General features: G+C 32.2%; 1 long non-coding RNA gene across 1 annotated transcript; it reads right to left on the reverse strand.

Moving 5' to 3' along the window:
• Positions 1-475: 475 nt before the first annotated feature.
• LOC149425094 (uncharacterized) lies at positions 476-3,004 on the reverse strand. The gene is made up of 4 exons (XR_016305668.1): positions 2,353-3,004; positions 1,692-1,853; positions 1,362-1,460; positions 476-698 (listed from the first exon to the last, which is right to left on the reverse strand). It is a non-coding gene; the product is annotated as an uncharacterized LOC149425094 (long non-coding RNA).
• Between the last annotated feature and the right edge of the window lie 4,006 nt (positions 3,005-7,010).

The following is a 7,010-nucleotide window of genomic DNA, read 5'->3' on the forward strand; positions in this document are numbered from 1 at the left end:
TACTAAAATCATCTTCTATATTATTATGCCCAGACAATTCTGAAATTTCAGAATCTCTAAGAAACTCAAATATTTCATGTATTTAAAAATGAAAATATTGCAAAAATAGCAATGTCTGACCCATTAATATGTTCATATGGGTCTTTATTATTAAGTAATCACACGGAACACCATTTGAATACACATATAACATCGAAGATGAGGGATTTAGCCAAGGTGTATATAGTTATTAAAGAACAGAAACCTTCAATTTCAACCTTTGATTTAGCGTTTGACCCTGTGCATTTTGATGTTTTTATTAAAGCCGTACAAATAAATAGTGGTTACGATGAAATTACAGGTTCTGTAAAAATTCCTAGCATGTCTCAACGACTTTGTACGGCTATAAAAGATTGTACAAAGTCGTTGAGACATGCTAGGATTTTTTACAGAACCTGTAATTTCATCGTAACCACTATTTATTTGTACGGCTTTAATAAAAACATCAAAATGCACAGGGTCAAACGCTAAATCAAAGGTTGAAATTGAAGGTATGTTCGTTACCAGTTTAGTACAATATGGACATGAGTTTTTACGGTCATGCACTCGTGCTCATTTACTAGTAGAAATAGTGCTTCGAGTTGTAGTCGATGACACTTCGATTGCCTCCTGCTTCTCTAAATGATGTTGCTCATCATCGGCGTTGGAAATTTTCATATCTAAAAAGTAACAATACATTATTTAGCTTTCTTTAAACTTAATTAGTAAAACCTCAAATTATAAGAAAGCAGTCATTGTTGAATGAAACACTAGTATATATTGAATTATTTCGCGGATAAGCGATAAGCCGCCATAGCTCAGTGGTCAGAGCTGTCGACCGGAAATCGAGGGGACACGGGTTCGAGTCCCGTTGGCGTTATGTAAATCTCAATTATTTGTACCTATATTTTGTTAACTCGGATATTTTCTTATATTATTTTGTATAACATATATTTATCATATAAGATATAAGATCTGTATAATTAAAAAAATATATAAATAAATAAAGATGTACATTATTCTCTGTAAAAGCCCTATGGGCGTTTAAATAAATAAATAAATAAATAAAGTATCTTTTATCAGGAGATTTTTCAATGTGGATGAGTGTTTCAGGCGAATAATTATTGCTTTTAAAATAATTATAATTAAATTAAATTATTTAATTAAATGAAGACAATATTAGCATCACTCAATCTAAAATCTGAAACAGAAAAGATACGGTCACATCTGGGACTCGCACCGGACCTTCGGCTTTCTGGGCCGCACCTCTGACCATATAATAATCAAATTATATGTTACGTATTGATTGTTTCAAGAGTATTAAACATGTTTTCTGTAGATACCTGATTCTATCGAAGAAGTAACGTTGTTCGGTTTGTATAGTGAATCATCATCTTCGGACGTCGGCGGACTCCTTTCTAACATTACTTCAGTTTTGGTTTCTAAAATAAAGCATAATATATTATATATTTATCCAATAATAATATCTCAATGTAGTAAGTAAGTCATGTGCACAAATATGAAACCTAACCTAATATAATGACAAAACAACAGACTAATTAAGCATTTGCAACGGAATATTTAATTAGCAGCATTTCTGATATTACCTATAACAATTTACTATAAGCTAAGGTAGCTCTGTAATATTTCAGATTATTATCAGTGAATATTACCTGAATCTGAGGAAGTTTCATGGTTAATTTCTTCGCCCAGTATGCTCTGCATATTGCTGATGATTAAACTTTGTCCTTTGGAAATTAGCGAAAAGGGTGAAGACGAGATCATGTCGTCAGTACTGTTTATTGATGTACGTAAATCACTGGTTCTTGGAACATCTATAAAATATCAAGAACAAACACATTGAAACATACATATATGTACCTGCAGTTTTCTGTTTTTGCAAATTTTATTTCCACAAAGGAATTTGTTTAATTTGAATATGAACAAATTAATGGGTGATTATCCGACGTGTAAAACTTCGTTTTAACTTAATTATTTTAAGAAACAACTGTTTGAAAACAAAACATGCTTTTAAATGCATATTTTAGTATAGGAATATGGCTTTAGTTTGATTTGACATTTTTACCACAAGTTGTTAGGTTAGCTTTTTTGAATTTTGTTAATACATAATATATATCTATTATTCAAAATAATTTTACTGCTTGGGTTCTCAAAAAAGAAAGAAAAAAATCATGACCTATATAATAAAATACGGTAATTATTCTGTACTCATTTGATAAGCATAGATTAAAATTGTTAATATTATATTTATTATATTAATTCTATATTTTACAATTTAGGTTATTACCTATTTAGAAATATGTAATAGCTTACCGTATTTAAAATCCATTTCGCAAAGCTGAAAGATTTTATTAAATCTCCTTCGTAATAAAGCTAATAAAACGCAAAAACAAATCAACCTGTCAACTGATTCGTGATATACGAACATTGAATAACGGTAATATTTAATATTATCTGTTAGCCAGTTACAAGTCATTAAGTGTTTCAGAAAACTAACCTGAAGCTAGCTTCAAATGGACCAATACAAACAAACCAGCCTTGTGCTAGCAAACAACATCATTCGATAATGGGCTCTAAATAATATAACTTTAGAGGTTAATTTTGCATACAATTCTTGAGCCTTATAGTTCCTTTCGAATATTGTTTAGACCAATACGCAATGTCGTACGATAATAAGCTCTAAATAATATTACTTTAGAGGCTATTTTTGCATACAATTGTTAAAACATTTAATTACTTTAGAAAATTATTTGTACACCTGCGTTTGACACAAATAACGATGGCAACGTCGCTTTTTGAGATCAATGAAGTTAGTTTAACATACGATAGAAATAATTAACAAAGTCAGGTTGAATATCTGAGATAAAATCGCATATAGGAGCATATCTAATGCTCACGAAAATCGCACTTGTCACATCAAATTGAGTTGAAAATGCCACTGATCTCGTCTCGCCGAGACGATTAAAATGGCATTTAAATCTCAATTTGTCGATGATCAAGTAAGTGCTCAATGATCAAGTAAGTCGAAATGATCCAATAGTTCCGGTTATTTGCAGACGCTAAGATGTACAAAGTGCCGTATCATAAACCTATATATATATATATATATATATATATATATATATATATATATATATATTAAATAGGCTTTCGTAGGTAATTTTAGGTAGGGTTAGATTAGATTAAATTAGGTTAGGTTTGGTTGGGTTAATGTTGGTTAATATAGTTTGGATTATGTTAGGTTAGTATGGTTAGGTTTGTATAGGGTAGGATAGTATGGGTTAGGTTACTGTAGGCTACCATAGGTTAGGTTAGGTTAGATTGTTTTACATACAAAATAATTTAAAAAATGTTTTTAAAAAACTTGCTTAAATACCCTAATTTAATTTAATATTTTCCAGAGTTCCTCCAAAATAGTCCCCGTCTAATGTGCATGAACTAAGTGGTAAAAACGTTTCTTCATTCAATGGCTATCATCCCATATAACGAAAGTGAATGTTTATTTTACGTAATTAAGTCCATCCGCACACGGGGCAACTGAAAAAAAACTAATTGGCAACTCAAATTGCAATTCCGACAGATAGGTACATAGAAATACACTCCTGAATTTCAGAGAAAAAAATAAGCAGTGTTTTTATTTTTTTAATAGATTCAATAACTTTACATACTCGTATTTTAAAATATTATTTGATAATGTGTTGCTTTACCCGTGCTGTGCCCCCCCCCCCCCCCCTTTTACAATTTTATTAAAATATAATATGAAATCATAAATAGAAATAAAATAAACTACAACAATGAAGGCGATAATGATTTTTTTTTAAATCGGCAACACTTATGAGGTACGGTTGTACCTTTTTTATTCTTTAATCCATCTTTCAATTTTGTATCTGAAATGTTTATTGTTTCCCTCACTTTTTGTACCGAGTGAAAGATATTTGAATGCTTTTAGTGCCTGGTAACACAAGCAACATTTTCCGCTTACAGTGGTGGTAGTAGGAGATTTTCAAATATTATCAGGTTATTCGTAACCCGGAAATGTTTCTCTTTCTTTTAAAAAATAAGAATTGATAGGTTTCCTGATAAACTTTTAGTAAAATATCAATGTATTATCATGATGTCCGAACACGTGTTCATAAAAATTCACATCTTTTAATATATTATCAAGATAAACACAGGTCCATGAACATGTCCAGTTTAACAGGAATCCGCATGCAAACCCGTTATGAACCGGATTATCAATAATTTAAGGAGATTCTTAATATATTAGCAATACTAATGTTCCTCAATAATACTGATTTTTGAAAGATATTTTTTTAATAATTAGAGTCGTTGGGTATATCGGTCGCGTGTGATAAAAATAAGAAATAAAAGTGTTAGGAAAAGTAATTTCCCAAACTGTCTGCCCGGTGTCTGGTGTCTACCCCTTTTGGGTACTCCCTCCTCCTTTCCCATTAATATAGATAGTCCTGGAGGGGAGTTCTAGAAGGCGGGCGGTGGGGTGGGGGCGAGTTCATTCTCATTCAAATTCACGTGCGCCGACCTTTTTCTGTTTTAAATTGCCTATGAAATAGTAACAAACCCCGTACTTCCGTGTTGAGCGCGGCCGTGTTTGTCAAGAAAAACTGGTCACGTTTTACAGGTATCCTCTCCCGCCTGCATTTTCATACAAAACGACTCTTCAGTAAGATTTTGCATCTTGGAAACATAAGTACTACTTTCGTACTGATTTTTATATGTTTTACGTTCATTATTTCAAAAGGGAGTCTATTATAACATTACTCAATTTTCCAGCGGAAACACATCACGTTGGTTAGAAATAACACTGATAATATTATCCACAAATTAATATTTCGATTTCACCTCGCAATAATAATTTATCATTTTCTATTTAAATACGTAAATTTATTCATTAACCAATTACGCCTTTGTCAGAGTTACACGACCTACGTGAATATGTGGGTACATTTCATATACAGGTGTAGAAGATAAACCTTCATCAGTAACTACGTTAGTGATTCCAGATAAAATTTTATTTACCGACCCCGTTTTCCCATTACTACCAAAGTTCAGTGGATTCCGAATTATCGTTCATTAATAATGAACAGTATTGATTGCATACATTCAGTGAAACCAATCGCAGTAACCAGTGACAAACATTATGAACCATGTACAAATTTACAGGCAGGCAGATTTCAGAGTGTCACAACAGTATTATTATTATTTCCATAGCCGCATTCATAGAATACCACCTATGATGTAAATAATAGTAGCTGTCGTAAATAATACAGGCTGGTAAAAAAATACTATTATAAATGATAACTTAAAATAAGATTATAAATTAATGATTTTAAAAGATCGCACCTAGAATATGCATCTCCTGTATGGTCTCCAATTTATACCTGTAACTTACACCGCTTGGAGAAAGTACAAAGAAAATTTCTTCGATACGTTCAATTCAAATTGAGACAGCCTGTAATTGATATCTGCTACAATACATTAATGTTTGATCTAAATCTTCCACTTCTTTCTACCCGGCGAACTATTAATGATATTCTTATACTTTTTAAATTACTGAACAATCTCATAGACTGCCCTCAAATGTTAAGTGTTATAAATTTTCGTGTCCCTGTTAAATCAACTCGACCCCACCACCTTTTCCACAGTGACAATCATAGCACTAACTATTTGTATCATTCACCGTTGGCGCGTTTTCACCGCACTGCCAACACGTATACAGACCTTTTTGATATTTTCAAAACCTCACCGTCTTGCATCAAGGCAAAAATACTTGGTTGTGAATGTAACTGATATGTTGAAATGTTAAATGTCTGTTTGTACTGCATCATACTGACATGTTCTTCTTTATGTGTAACATATGTATGGTGTTCTTATACATATACATTCCACATATATACATATATGTAAAATGCATATGTATAGCATCTTTATAAACTGCTTGCTTCAGATGTTTTATAGTGTTGGCTAACGGATGTATTATTTTAAAGAAAAATGTTATTTTTAATTGTCAAGTGTCTGACAGTCCTGAATTGTTGAAGCTACTTTGCCATACCCGCCGGCCATAGTGGCCAAGAGGAGATAAATTTGATTGTAACAATAAACTCACTACTATTTGCGCTATTATAATATTTTGCAAGATTATATCTGTTGGCAAGTCACCTTTTCTTTATATCTTATCCTGTTTAAATGAAGTGCTTTCTATTATTGTAGCATTCTATGCCTTAAGAAAATTTCAGCTGTATCACATTCAATGTAGTTTTGTATACATATTGTTGTGTTCTTAAATGTAATACTAATATTCGCCTATGTACCACTGTGTACTTATAATCTCATGTATCACATTATTGTAAAAGCCTTTTATGGCGTTTAGTAAATAAATTAAAATCCCTTGCAACACAACATCGCCTACTATTGCTGGAATTACATTTAACTAGACATAAATTGTATAAGGACAAGATAAAACCAACAACCAAAATTAAGTGGTTCAATATCTCAAAAGAAAACGGAAAACAATTAACGTCAAAACTCCAAAACTGGATGCTTGAAAATCTCCAAAATGAAGAGACACAAAACCCAACTGAAATGTGGAAAGCATTTGAACAGGTATGTTTACAGGAAGCCAAACAACATCTGGGAGTCTCCAAAGGTAAACTGAAAATAAAGAAGGAATCATGGTGGTGGACAAACGAGGTGCAAAAATGTGTAAAAGAGAAGAAAACTGCTTTCAGAAACTGGTCACAATGTAAGTGCGATAACGAGAAAGAGCAACTCCGGATAGTGTATAAGCAAATCAAAAAGACAGTAAAGAAAATAGTTGCCTCTGCACAACATGAGGCATTGAGAGAGCTGTATGATGACCTAGAAACACCCAACGGAGTGCAAAGAATATACAAAATCGCAGCACACAGGAGAGAAAGGGCCAAATCTATTAGAACACCCAAATACATAGAAAA

Source organism: Hesperophylax consimilis, chromosome 3, assembly GCF_061612785.1.
Source record: "Hesperophylax consimilis isolate HC1 chromosome 3, BYU_Hcon_1.0, whole genome shotgun sequence".
NCBI lineage: Eukaryota > Metazoa > Arthropoda > Insecta > Trichoptera > Limnephilidae > Hesperophylax > Hesperophylax consimilis.